Source organism: Physeter macrocephalus, chromosome 2 (assembly GCF_002837175.3).
Source record: "Physeter macrocephalus isolate SW-GA chromosome 2, ASM283717v5, whole genome shotgun sequence".
NCBI lineage: Eukaryota > Metazoa > Chordata > Mammalia > Artiodactyla > Physeteridae > Physeter > Physeter macrocephalus.
This window is the reverse complement of record NC_041215.1, coordinates 40,100,264-40,114,760: the sequence shown is the minus strand read 5'-3', so window position 1 is coordinate 40,114,760 and position 14,497 is coordinate 40,100,264. Positions and strand designations below refer to the sequence as shown.

The window sequence follows — 14,497 nt, the reverse complement described above, 5'->3', positions numbered from 1 at the left end:
TCACGCCCTCTAGGTGACCTCTCACTTCCCCTTCCTCGCGCTCTGACTGCCCTCCGGAAGCTGACTCAACCTCCAGCCAGTATTTAAAAAGTCAAGATCTCTCTCTCTCTCTCTCTCACACACACACACACACACACACACACACACACACACACACACGCACATACACACTCAAGTGTGCACACATACATACATACACAGACACACACCTTGCATTTCTGCCTATTCTAGATAAATCAGAAGACTGGGCCACCCTAGGTGCCAATTCCTGCCAAGTACCAAGCAGCTGTCCCCGAATAGCAGCTGCCCTTTCACACAGGAGCCTGGGCTCTCCTCCCCGCCAGGCCCCCTTCACGCCCTCTAGGTGACCTCTCACTTCCCCTTCCTCGCGCTCTGACTGCCCTCCGGCCACTGCAGTCCTGGCAACCTCCTTGCTGCTCTATGTCTGCTGGGCTCATCTCTCTGGCATCTTCTCTCTGCACCCCCTAAGCCCAGCCCAGCCTGCAGCCCGGAGCCCGGAGTCGGATGCAGCCAACACCCAGCGACTGTGGTGCTTTGCTCTTTCCCCACAGTGACCCGTGACCACACGTGGGGCTGGCACGCACTTCGGGACAAAGCAGGCGCTCACTGTGGACTGGCTGTTTGAGCGACTGAAACTGGTACCTCTTTAAGGAAGATCAGAAGTCAGTTTCCGTGCTCCCTGGGGTGTAGGGTAAGCGCATGGCCGCCGGCCTGGCCAGGGAGGGGCATGGGGCCGCCTGCCCACGCGGACCCTCCAACTATTTCCTCTTCTCAGCTGACCAGGCTGGCAACACCCCGGGTGGCCTTTGAGGCCCCGAGAGCTGAAGATCTCAGAGCTGTGGGCAACTTGGATCCCCAAAGGGCTATGTGGAGTGAAGCCCCTGCCAACCTAGTACCTGCATCCTGGACTGCTGGACGAGAGAGTGATATGTCTCTCTTGGGCTTAAACCATCACATTTTTGGGTCTCTGTGCTACAGCAGGTCAGCCTGCCCTAACTATTACCATCTTCAAGAGCAGACTTCCGGTCTTGGGATGTCCAGTTGCCCAGGGCCATCGAGAATTTGGATGTGCACGGAGGCGGGGCACACACAGGTGACGGGCCTGCCAGCCGGTCACCACAAACAAAAGGTCCTCACCGGTCAGTGGGAGGCTGGCGTGAGGGCCCACGGGCCCAGGAGTGGCCACGCCATGACCCCGTGGTGGCGTCCCACCCTCCAACCCTGTGACACCCTGGCTATGTCCCACCCTGCGGGGGGCTGGGTCCTGGCCCTGTGGCTACTGCAGCTCAGGCTCCCACCCGAGCACCCTGGCCACCCTCCTCTGTGTCTCTCCCACACACAGGACCTGGACAGCCCCTTATCTGCCCTCCAGAGTGGACAGTTGCTCACTCCGTTTCCCCCAGAGCCTCTGTAGATGGAGGCTGGTGACACTGGTTTCCAGGACTCAGAAAAAGCCAGAACACTGCAAGGCAAAGCCATTGGGTCTTCAGAAACAGAGCTGCCTGGGGAAAGGTGTGGGGAGGGATAAATTAGGTGTTTGGGATTAACATATACACACTACTAGTATAAAATAGGTAATCAACAAGGACCTGCCGTACAGCACAGGGAACTCTACTCAATAGTCTCCAATAACCTATAAGGGAAAAGAATCTGAAAAAGAATGGATACATGTATGTGTATAACTGAGTCACTTGGCTGTACACCTGAAACTAACACAACATTGTAAATCAACTATACCCCAATATAAAATAAAAATGGTAAAAAAAAAAGATTTTGCACAAGAAAAAAAAAGTACCCAACGCATATTTTGAATAAACAGACAAACAAATGGAAAAAACAATGTGGAGCTGCCTCTCCCCCTCCTGCCGGCTGTGACAGCCCCGCCCTGTCACAAAGCCCTGCGTGGGAAGGCTGTGGCCAGCCTCACAGCCACGGGAGGGACCGCAGGCCTGCACGCGGATGGATACGGGAGCTGTGGGGGCACCACCCACGCTGACCACAGCTGCTGTGGCAAGAGCCCGGGCAGTGGATGGCGCCGGGCCAGATGCAAGGGGACCCCCAGGGCCAGCTCCGTACAGCAGACGGGCTCCCAAGCAGCCCCTACACTGCTGCTTTTTATTTTCATTTTTCATTCCTTTCCCCCCAAAATTATGGACATAAACATGACAAAGGTGCTGCTTTTACATCCCAGGGACCTGACCTGAGGGGGCTCTACTGGGGGAACCAACCCCTTCGGCCTGATGGAGCTTGAGCGTGTGAGTCTGCAGGGCTGGTGGTCACTCCAAAGCCAAGTTAGGAGGCTTCACGGCCCCAGATGTTCCCGAGTCCCATCTCTGTGTCCCTCTCGAGGCCGCTTTGCAGAGCGCGGCTGAGGGCTGGCTGGAAAGAGCGTAGACGCCGGAACCCAAGCGCCCTGGCTTCGAAACTGCGTCCACACACAGTAAGTGTCTTGGCGTCAGCAAGAGTCATAACTTCCCAAGGTCTCAGTTTGCTCATCTGCAAAAGGGGAAGAGGAATGCTCACTACACAGGCCTGTAGTGAGAATAAGTTAACTTCAAGTTTCCAGCATCTGCCACGGACCAGACATGTGACTGTGACGAATGACAAAGCCTTTCCACTCCCGTCTCACTCACCCCCTGGTGACGGCGGCTTCCTTCATGGCATCGGGGCCAGCCCTCGATGCCCCTCCTTACCTGAAGCTTAGTGATGGCTCCTGACCTCTGCCCAAGCTCTTCCTGCCCACGTGTGCATATGCCTGTGTGTGTGTGTGTGTACACGTGCGTGCTGCAGATGAGGGGGCGGGGCCAGGAGCAGGTGTGTGTGTGACCTCGGCAGGGATGTCAGGTTGGCAGCTCCACCAACCCTAGAGTCGCCCTATTCGGGGGCACCCCCCGAGGCCCTTCTCCTGGCATCCCCAGCGCCCCCTCTCCAGCCCAACCCAGGCCCCACACCCCTTTCTGCCCCCAGCAGGCCCCCTGAGATCAGACTGCCCCCCTTTCCTGCCTTATTTCTGTCTCTGCAGGGCAAACCTCATCTCCTCCATGCCGGCCTGGGGCTGCCTGCTGGCAGACCCCGAAACACAGGACTCGGGCCCTGCCTGCCTTCAGGAGCCTCAGAGCCTCCAGGGGAGGTGGGCGGGGTCACCAGAGCATGGAGCGAGGCAGGGCCTGCGGAGGGGAGGGTCTGGGCTGCGGTGGGGGGCTTTCAGTGTCTCCTCTCCCAAGCTGGGGTCTCCAGCCCCCCTCCTCTGTTCAAGGCAAGCCCAAGGGCCTTGCCTTTCTTTTACAGCTTGTCCAAGCTAATAGCACAAACTGAGCTCTGAGAGGGGAGAAAGGTTCCCCACCTTTCCAAGTGGGTCCAGCCTGGAGCCTGGCCTGCACAACTGGCCGTCTCCTAGGTACCAGCCTTCTCACTAGCTGGCCTCTGCCACCCACCTCCAGTCCTCAGGCCAAGGCTAAACGCTGCCCCGCTGGCTCCACCAAGACCAAAGTCCACAGAGAGTTCTCATCGCCGTCCCAAGAGGCCATCAGGGCTGATGTTCTCTGTTTGGGGGCACAGATGGCACTGTCTGCAGACAGGACCCACCTGTGGGCTGTGCAGTGAACCCTCCAGCCCACCTACGCTAAGTACTGAGCATCAGCCGTGTTCCAGGCCTCAAGTTCAGAGCGGCAGGACTCACAGATAGCAGATCAGTCCCTGCCTCTGGGGTATGAAGATGAAGACGGAGAGCTGGGCTGCAGTGGGATGTGGGGACCTTCAGCGACAAGTTCTGTGGCTGCTCCAAGCAGGGAGAGGGCTGAGGATCGCAGGTGGAGAGGTGGTCAGGGAGGGCTTCCTGGAAGAGGTGGGCAAGGGACCACAACTCTGAAACGAATGAGCTGTCCTCTGTGTACGTGCCTGCTGCTCTCAACCCCTGAACGTGTCCCCTTCAGCACATTTAAGGGTTACAGCTAAATGGGTAGCTCAGCGCACAGGGTTCAGCTTCTCCAAGGGAGCGGCCTCGGGGGCTGTGGTCCATGGAGCAGCATGCCTGGCTGCCTGGCAGCAGCTCGGAAGCTCGGCCGCATGTCTGGCTGCGCCTGGGCCTCCGCTTCAGCTGCTGTGTCGCAGCTCTTGTGCGTCTAAGCCTCCAGTCCCCGCACCTTCCACTCCCTGTTCCCGGGAGCAGCGCTGCTCCACAGTCTCTGCACACGGCCTACTCTCACCCTCCCTCTCTCTGCTCTCTGGACCCTTCTCTGTGTGTTTTGCATCCAAAAGCCCCAAGAGAGAGCATCTGTTTTGCTGGACAGACCCTGGGCTCTGGGCCATGCGCTCAAGCCAGGCTACTGACAGCTGCCCGGGGTCAAGGCTCCAAGGCTGGTGTCCCCAGCTGAGGCCAGAGCCTAGGGTCGCATGGAAGTGCTGGACCTCCTCGGGGCAGCACAAGGGCGGCGAGAGCCCGGCGTGCGTGGGGGGTGCCTTCTCAGAAGCCCTCGCATCCAAGATCACGCAGCAATCCCAGAGCCGCCCGGGGCAGCCTTGGGCAGAGCCGCAGCCTGGCAGGAACGGAGGTTGACAGGAGCTGTGAGACGCCCGTCTGCGACGCTGCCCCTGGGATGCTTTGCCTCGGGGCCTCTGAGGGACTCAGGCGGCCTCTGCGAGGCCCTCGACAAGCCACAAGCCCCGTCCTCTGACCCAAGCCAGGGCGACAGACGCTGCGAGCCGCTCGGTGCTCACCAGACCTCAAGACTTTTTGGGCAAAGGAGTTTGTTTTTTTCCACCACACCAAACACTTTTCTTTGATTTTGCCATTGTTCTTTCCAGGGAAATCTATTTTTAAAACCAAAAAAACATGTTTTCTAACCCACAGGACACAGGCGTGAGAAAACAAATATGTGATCTGAAAGCAATGCCTTGCTCAGTTTCAGCTTTGTTTTGAGGGGACGGGACAAAACATCATCCCCAGCTGTGCAGAGCGTGTGTTTGGCCCCGGGGAAGCTCTATGTTCCTTTCAGCTCGGAAATCTGGCCAGAGGTGTCTAACCGAAACCCCACCGTGAGGGTCACATAGTTTCCAGTCTGGAGGGTGAGGTGGGGCTGGGTGACAGCAAGATCTTCCCTTTAAATAAGGAGGAACCAAAATACCCCGGGCTGTGCCTTATCAACCCCAGATGCATCTTCACACACAAGGTGGCTTGGGAGGCAGAGCCAATTCCGCGTTCAGGCTCGGGGTGATGCTGTGGACAGTGCAGCTAATAAGTAACCTGTTGATGGGTGAGATCAAGCTGTTTTGTTTTGTGGGGGTATCTGTCTCTGAAGCGGCTCTTCCACCCCTGCGGGATCCCTTCCTGAGCCCACCTCCTCCTTGCTCCAGAGATGCTGTCCCCACAGACCTGGAGTTCCACTGACGTCGGTGTCCCCTAGGTGTTCTCAGCTGCTGCCTCGGGGGCCAAATCACACCCTGCTCCCACCCTGAATAAGAGGGAAAACTGCCAGGTCCATCCAGTGGCAAGAAATCGTGAAGGTGAAGGGTGAGTCTCGGGCAACTGGACCTCTCTGAGACCCGGGGGGAGTCTCGAAGCAGGGGCAGGTGTGGGGCAAATCCGAGAGGGTGGTGGATGCTCAGCCCCTCACAGGGGGAGGGAGACATGCATGGAGACTCTCTGGGCTGCAGTGTCTTCTCCAAGCCACGAAGCCAGTATTTCACGCCTCGCAAGACACAGGTGAGGTGAGGACGTGAGGCCCCGTGGCTGAGGCTGCGTGTGGGGACCCCCCACCAATGTCCATTCTCCCACCTTTCCCAGTAACACAAGCCTGGGTTTCACTGGGCACAGAACCACCCAGAATACACTACATTCCCCCAGACGCCCTGGCACCTGGGTGTGGCCGTGCGATTGGCCAGTGGGAGGTTAGCACAAGCAAGTGCTGCGTGGAGCTTCTGGAAATTTCCTTCCAAGACAGGACTTAAAGTTCACACTTGGCCCACTTCTTCGTCCCACCCTGTGCTGTGATAAATCGTGATAACCGGTCTCCTCAGAAATATTCCCACCTATCCCTGCCGGCCACAAAGCCCAGTACTTTATGGACATCGTTTAATTCACCTTCCCAATAACTCTACCATGAAGACATCATATCCCCATTTTACAGATGAGAAAACTGAGGCTCAGAGCAGTGGCTGATGCATAATTTGAACCCGTGTCGTAGAGACTCCAAAGCCATGTGCAACGGCCATCCATTCAGCGAACACCAATTAGATGCCTGCCCTGGGCTGGGCTCAGGATGGGGCCCTAGCCACAGAGCCACGAGCCACACCCATGAAGGGCTGTGGGTGCCCGTCGGGCAGAGGGCGCAGGATCCGGCTCCCAGGCTTCACCCTCCTCTCCGCTTTGGCTCAGAGTCAGGTGGTGATGGCTGTCAGCCCTACAGACTATCAGACCGACATTCTGACTCCCCCTCTTTGCCACCTGTGAGCACCCACGTGCTCTTTCCTGCCCTCTTTTGGGATGAGACAGGAGCCCCTGGGAGGGATGCTGTACGTTGGCCATGTGGCTTCTGGCGTGTGTCTCCCAGGACCAGCAGCCAGCAGGAGGACGGGGGTGGGGGTGGGGGGGCATGAACGTGTGCAGCCCCCCATGAGATGTAAATGGCGGCGCCCCAGGTCAAGCAGACCCAGAATCCCTTGGTATTGGGAGTCCGACTCCTCCGAATCTCTTAGGACCCAAGAGCTGTTGGAGTTGGGATTTTCCACCTGGTCCTGCCCTCTGCACCATCCGAAGCACAGCAGCGCAGCGTCTTTTCTTAAGAATGCTCGGCTACTGGCTCCAGCATTTCCTCTGGAGCCACTGATGCCATCCTGCAAGTCTTGATGTGGGTGCCGCGAAAAGACAACAGAGTCACAACAGCAGCCTGGCCTGACAAGGACTGTAAAATGCCCCCAGATTGCAAAGATGCCAAAATGTAGAAAGGGTCATCGTAGAGTCCATCAAACATGGCAAGACAAGGAAGGAGGGTGGGTGCCGTCTTGAGGAGAGACCAGCCTGGCAGTGACCGGTCCTTGGGCTCTTCCCCAGGCGGGCTGGCTGGGCAAGACCCCGGGTGGCCACTGGGGTCGGAACGCGAGCGCTGCGTCCTGCTGGCTGGGTGCCCTTCGTTGACCTTCCTGGGCCTCTGCCTCCTGGTGTGAAACGGGGCCCATAATACCCAACTCATAGGGTCGTTGTGAGGCCTCAGAGAAAATGTGTAGAAAGAAGATGTGAGCGTTGATGCTTAGCAAATATGCAAGCCTCTACGTATCTGGTGGTCAGAAGGTTGCGAGGGGACATCAGACCGGCCTGGCCCAAGTCCTGGCAGCCCGTGTCCGTAACCCCTCCGCAGATGCGGGACAGCCACGAGCCCACCTTGTGGGGCTGGGAGGGTACATGAGGGACGCGGACGGCCCGTGTGCAGCGGCCACTGAGCTCCCGCTGGCCCCGGGCATGGCCTCCTTCCCCTGTATCCCCGTCCACATCCTCCTCAGCGGTGCGAGCGGGCACGACAGGCCCGGCACCGTTGCCCGGTCAGCACCGAGCGAGGGCCTCGGCCAACAGCGCATCTGCCACTGCCCCTGCTGGGTCTCCCTGGCCTCTGGCCTCTGGCCTCTGGTGGTTGTTTCCAGTTCTTCCTAACCTTTCCAATCTCCAGTTGATCAGCTCCCTGAGCTCAAGGCCCAAGGTCAGAGGCAGAAATCATGACAAAACAGCTCAGCTGTCTTCAGTCACATTAGCTGTTGCAGGGAAGGGCGGTAAAGCAAAGATGAGATCTCAGGTCTGCCACAGAAACACAGAGTAGAGTGCCCGGGGGCAGATGGCAGGCTTTGGAACCAGGCAGACCTAGGTGCGATCTGGACAGCCTTGGGGGAACCCCTGCCCGCCCTGGGGCCCGGCCCTTTGGGCCCAACACAGCAGTGATTACTACGATCCGTAGTATTATTATCAGTCTTGTACATGTAGGAGGCTCAGGGCTCCGTCCTGGGCCCACTGCTCCTCTCTATACCGCCCCCCCGCCGGGTGTCTTCACCTGTTCATGATTCTAGTCCCATCCAAGGTCTGCTTCCGGCTGGGCTTCTCCCCTGAACATAGACACACACGTCCCCCTGTGAGCTGGACATCTGCCCCGTGGTCTGGTACCCGTCTCTACATCGGCACGTCCAGAACTGAGCTTCCGGCCGCCCTGGGTATGGACCAGGTACTGTGGATGCATCTATGAGAAGGCGGGGGGGTCCGGGCCTCCTAGGAAGGGGAACCCGAAATCATCGGAGGTAGGAGGAGACTGTACAGGGACTGCTGAACACCCCCCCACCCCATGATCGCCGGGCTGAAAGGGCGACGCCGGAGCTGGCCTCCTGCCACGTCTTGTTGCTAGGGTACCCCTGCCCCCGACTGTGCCGGGAGAGGGGTCCCTGCTTCTTTGCTGGGGTCAGCTCTGCCTCTGTGACTCCCACCCTGGAGATCTGGATTTCATCTCTCTCCAGACAAAAGAAAAGTGGGGCTATAGGAGTCCACCGCCCGGGATTCCAGGGAGGCCTCTGCGGCGTCTGCTGCTTGGTTTCCACGGAGAGCAAAGCTGCCCTGAAGGTGCCCTGCAGTCACCCAAGGGCCCCAGCTGGCCCACGATCCTCGAGCCTCCCGTCTTGACCTACCAGCATCACACACCCCAGCTGCATCCTTCCTCAATGAGTTATTTTTTCCTTACTGGAAAATTACAATAGTGGTATATTTTAGTTGCTAAAATTCTATGATAAAGAAACAAACAGGAAAGATGAAAAGTCAGTCCTCAACCCACCTCCCCCAGAGCTCCCTGCTGTTGACGGTTCTCTGCACAGGTGTGTGGGTACATCTGTGTGAATGCACGTGCAGGACCTGAAACACTGCAAAGGGGGAAACAAGATGCAAAGGGGGTCCTGCCAGTGCTGTAGCTCTGCATCTTGCTTTTACTTTCACTTACTAAGCTGAGAACTTTTCTCAGGGCCAGAGCAGAGTCTTGTTATTGGCTGTATAGTTCTTTGTCACGCAGCCACCTTCCTGCCGCGGGACACACAGGCGGCTCTGCTTTCTTCTTGCCCCAGTACAGACCACAAGGCACGTGACACCTCCAGCGTTTGGCAAGGATATGCTCCTAAAAGGGGGATTTCTGGGTCACTGAGTGCGTGCATTTTACATGTGGCTAAGCCTGCCCAGCTCACCTTCCCACGGAACGAGGCACCACGCCCGTCCCGTGTCTGGGGCGCAGGTGCACCCCTGACCCTCCTTTCAGCTCTGCCTCCCCCCACACCCCATGGTTCTTTCCCATGACTGCTGAGGTTAGGGACCTAGTCAACTGTTCACCGGCCAGGAGTGTTTCTTAGTCTCTGAGTTACCCCTTTCTCTCCTTTGCCCAATTTTCTCTACTGGGCTGTATGTGTCTTACTTATGGGCTCACGGAATCTCTTTAGATGTCACACTATTAATCGGTTGTCCGTTGTACATGTTTTAAATATTTTCTGACAGTCAAATGTCCTTTGTTTCGCGTGTAATTTTGCCACGCGTCAGCTTTTTATTTTTATGGCGTCAAATCTGTCAGGCTTTGCTTTTCTAGCTTCTGGATTTTGTCTTGCTTGTGAGGACCTTCCAAGATCTTGAAAATATTCTCCTCTCTTTCCATCCAGTGATTTTATAGCTTTGTTTTTCCCTTTCACAGGCTTGATCCATCTGAAATGTATTTTGTGATGTGACACTCCCTTTCTTGGGAAACCTGGTCCGGCCCAGGCATACACACAGATGCTCCCACTGGTCCATTCTCCCATCCACCCATTCCTTCACTCGTGCCCTCCAGTGTTCTGAGGCTTCACCACGCCCCCAGACACTAAAGATACGGCAGGGCCTGCCCTCACAGGGGTCACGTCTGCGTGGGGGAGACAGGTGGCAAACGACAAACACGCAGTTAGCTAATGCGACTTCAGGTAATACGGCGGGGAAAGGGACAAGGGGACAGAGTTAACACGGAGGTGTTATTTTCAATAATGTAGTCAGGTACGGCCTCTCTCAGAAGACAGCCAAAGCCAGAGACGCTGAGACGTGAGGGAGGAGCCGCCTGGTGGCCTGGGAAGACACTCCAAATGGAGACAGCAGCAAGTGCAAGGCCCCCGACGGGGACGCGCTCCTCCAGGTCAAGGACAGCATGAATGTCGTGTGCTCCAGGTGGGGGCTGGGGGGGGATCATGGGGCCTCGGAGGCCCCTAGGAAGGGGCAGGTTTCACTCCATTATCGGGAGGCTTTGATGGCAGCCTTTGGTATGTGCAGTGTCTTAGGAGGAGGTGGGCGGGTGGGCGTGTATCTTTCTTTTCTGTCGGCCTTCATGTGGGTGAAGGGGCCCCACGCTGCACTCCCCACACTGCACTCTCACTGCTGTGGGCTTTCCTTTCTTAAATTTATTTATTTTAATTTATTTATTTTTGGCGGTGTTTGGTCTTCATTGCAGCACGCGGGCTTCTCATTGCGGTGGCTTCTCTTGTCGTGGAGCATGGGCCCTAGGCGCGCGGGCTCAATAGTTGTGGCGCACGAGCTTCAGTAGTTGTGGCTCGCAGGCTCAGTAGTTGTGGCGCGCGGGCTTAGCTGCTCCACGGCATGTGGGATCTTCCCAGACCAGGGCTCACACCCGTGTCCCCTGCACTGGCAGGCGGATTCTCAACCACTGCGCCACCAGGGAAGTCCTCTCCTGTGGTCTTAATAGCCACTAACATGCAGTGTCACACCCTGGCATATAGGGAGCCTTCCACGGGCATCCGAGCACACCTCATTGGAGCCTCACACCCAAAAGCTGCCACTGTGAACTCCTTCACTGCCTCTGCCGGCTCGAGAGCAGGAGCTGGGGATGGAGGCTGGTCACCGGCTGGCCGGGGAGGCCACGCGGGGGACAGCAAGCCTGCCACCACCTGGACCAGCGGAGGCTCAGCCTTCAGCTGCACACTGCTCCCTGGACTTGGGAGACTGTGACAGCGGGTCGCCCAGGGGATGGCACCCGTGCCTCATCACACTCCAGGAGGGTCTGCAGAGCTGGCCAGGACGAGGAGGGAGCCCCGAGCCAAAGGAGGAGGCATAGCCGTCAGGGCTGGCCCAGCGTGGGCCCGAGGCCCATGCTGAGAGGCAGCAGGGAGGGGCAAGGAGACCCTCAGTGTGCGGGCGGGGAGAAGAGGGGGGCTATCCCAGGGGAGGGGGCAGGGACTCAGAGAAGTGGGGAGACAAGGAGCGACCCCACAGCATGAACGCGGTATCACAGTTCACCAAGGGCTCATGACACCGGGATGTGCTGAGAGGTATCGCTCAGGGAAGGCTCCACGTCCCACGGGCCTGAACGCCGAGATTCCAGCCAGGCCTGCCTTCACCTCCGGGCCTCTTTTCATTGCTTTATTAACTCTTGTCCTTAAGAGGTGCCAAACCAAAGCCTCCTAATGCCATCTCTGTCCATCCTCGGGAGGGAAGGGTACAGCCACAGCAGAGGCAAGCCGGGTACCTGGGCCAGAGGTCATTTGGAGGAGAGCCAGGCCAGATGCACAAGGTCCGGGAACCCAGGCCTGGGCAGACCCAGACGGCACAGGTCACGTCCACATGAGTGTGGAAGCAAGTCTCCTCTTCTGCATCGGTGCCGTTTTGTCCCTGAATGTGGACGCACTTCCGGTCAGGTCTCTGGGACTAGTGATAACCTCAGGCAGAGAAGGCTATCGATGCTCCACACACACATTCCGGAACTCAGAACCGTTCAGCTGTCTCTCCAGACCCCCTGACCGTGGCCCACAACATCCTCTTCAGCCTCAACTCCACCGGGTCCCCAGAAGTTCCCAGACACCCGGCCTTGAACTTGTCCGGTCCCCTCCCCCACCCCGGGGTCCTTGATCTGGCGCCTCTTCCCCCAGGACCCCTCCTGCGGAGTTCTGATGGCTGGCCTCCTCTCATCCTCCGGGCTCTGCCCTGGTGGGCCCTTCCTAGACCCCCGTCCACCTTCTCCAGTATCCCCTTCCCACACTAGACACAGGCTGTCATGCTTTGTAGCACATATTACTAACTACAAATAGTCGTTCCTTATTAGCTAGTTAGCTGGCTGCTTAATCAGTTATTCGGTTCCTGGTTTATGTCCGCCCCCCCCACTTGGTCGTAGGACCCAGAGGACAGGGACCTTGCTTGTCCTACTCAGCACTGTATCTCTCTGCTTAGCACAAAATGGCACAATGTCTCTGTTGAATGAATGAATGAATGATTGCATCTACTGGACACACGTCCCCTGAGCACTTACTGAACTTGCCAGCACAGGGCAGCTCAGATGAAAAGGATGCGGTTTTCCCCCCCGCACCCCCAGGAGCTCCCAGCATTGGGGGTCACCTTTGTTGTCAGCCTGGCCCCGACCCAGAACCTCAGCCTTGACAAATGGCCTTCTTCTTGCTTCCAGGCTGCCCCCCGCACCCCAAGCCCCTCCACGTCCGGCTTAGTTCCGGGGGCTCCTGCCCAGACGTTCCTGAGGCCCTGACCCCCGCCGCTCCCGGAAGCCCTGCTCTCCCCAGGCTGGAAGTGACCTCGGGTGAAAGCAGCCGTGGACTGAAAGGCAGGGACGGGACAGACTCCTCTGGGGCAGCAAAGCCCAAGGACCCCCATCCCTCAGGAGGGTGGGCAACAGCTGCTGGCCCCTGGAGGGTGGATGCCCTGGAGGGGGAGGGGCACGGCGTGAGCCGGCAGTGGAGGGCTGACCCCCCCCACTCATGCCCTGGGGGCCAGGGGTGCGGAGGACACGGGCTCACCTCACCTCTGCGGAAGGCCTTCGGGCTCAGTACCCCCGTCACCAAAGCACACAGCTTTGGGAAAATCCAGCAGTGCAGCCTGGACACTTCGGCAGCTTTAGCTCAGTTTTTTCAGAGTATGAGACCACTTGATTCCAATCTCTACGGCTCACAAAGAGGTCAAAAGAGGCTGTAAGCACATGGAGACAGGGACACCATCAGTGAGGATGCTTCCGCTGCAAGGAGCAGAAAAAACCAACCAGAGAAGGCACTGAAGAAAATTTTACAGAACAAGAAGGCTTGAGGAAGATCAGCACCAGGTTGATCAATTCAGCAATTCAGTGACATCGACCCAGGTTCTTTCCGTGTTTCAACTCGGTTCCTCAGTGTGTGAGCTTTGTCCTCAGGCTAGCTCCCCTCATGGTTTCAACACAGCTGCCAGTGTTCCAGGCATCGCACACAGACACCACGGAGGGAGAGAGAAGGCACCTCTTCTAACGCGTCTCTTTAGTCAGTGGGAAACCTCTCCCGGAAGCTCCTCCCCCAGCTCATTTCCTCTCGCACCCTATTGACCAGAATTGTGTCACGTGCTTACTCTACACCAATCACTGACAAGGAGCTTGGGATTACCATGTTTGGCTGCGAATAGTTGGGATTACCCCTGACCCACAGTGGAGGAGGCATGGACACCAGCAAATGCAAGTCGTACCAGTAAGGTGGACAGCCGTTGAGCAAGGGACTGGCTTCCAGAACAGAGAGAACAAGGGGGGTCTTCAGAACCACAGAGTCCCACGGGCCCCACGCACGATGGGTGTGTGGAAGACTGGAATCGCAGCCCTTGACCCCCTAGGCTCCCAGGGGACAGCACAGCTGCGTGTGGACCCCCGCAAGGGCCAGAACTGCAAATTAACAGACAAGGGAGCTTATGAATCAGACTGGACGCCGACCCTCTGGGCCGATGCTGTCCGGTGTGGAGCGCTGGGCTCCATAAACCTTTTGTCAAAGGAGCGCCTACAGAAGGGAATGAACTCTGGCTGATGGGGCTGGCCTCGACTCAGAAACCGGGGCCTCCACCTCTCCAGAAGCACCCAGCCCAAGCAGCTGTGGCCACCTCCCATGCTCCCAGGAAAGACAGGCGCCTCCCCGAATGGTCAGTGAGGGAAAAACCCCACCCTCTAGGACTGCATCCACTTCCTGCCGAAGAATCTTCTCGGCCCTTTACAGGCAGGCGGCTTCCCAGAGACTCCGGAGGCCCTCAGCCCGCCATGAGGCTCCGCAGCACGGGAAGGGGCAGAAATGGACCCCCACCCCCACCCCACCCCCCGCCCGGGGTCGTATCTCCCCGCATCATTAGCCACTGTTGATGGAAAGTCAAATGACCCTTGAGTGGGAGGCGGCACGTGGAGGAACTTACATGCTTTTAGAGCCAGTTTTCCCATCTTGTCATCTGCTCTTAGCTCAGGGCTGAGCTAAGCCTGGTTCTTCCCAATTCCCAGCTGCAGTGTCATTTGACCTTTCGGAGGAGCCCAGGAAGGCAACAGAACAGCCCCCATTCGGGCCATGATGTTGCAGCCTTCAGAGATTTCAGGGTGAACTCAGGTGGAGAAGTCGAGGAAAGCCGGAAGCTGAAGCTCTTTTTAATTTTCAGATTAGTTTCTTATCGAATTGAATGAATTGCAAAGTCCCACCTTCAGTGAGTGACAGAACTGATATTAGA

General features: G+C 57.6%; 1 long non-coding RNA gene across 1 annotated transcript; it reads left to right on the top strand.

Annotated features, from left to right (window-relative positions):
- Positions 1-5,244: 5,244 nt before the first annotated feature.
- LOC114487185 (uncharacterized) lies at positions 5,245-12,783 on the top strand. Its single transcript, XR_003682006.2, has 4 exons — positions 5,245-5,530; positions 8,071-8,222; positions 10,042-10,181; positions 12,456-12,783. It is a non-coding gene; the product is annotated as an uncharacterized lncRNA (long non-coding RNA).
- The last annotated feature ends 1,714 nt before the right edge of the window (positions 12,784-14,497 follow it).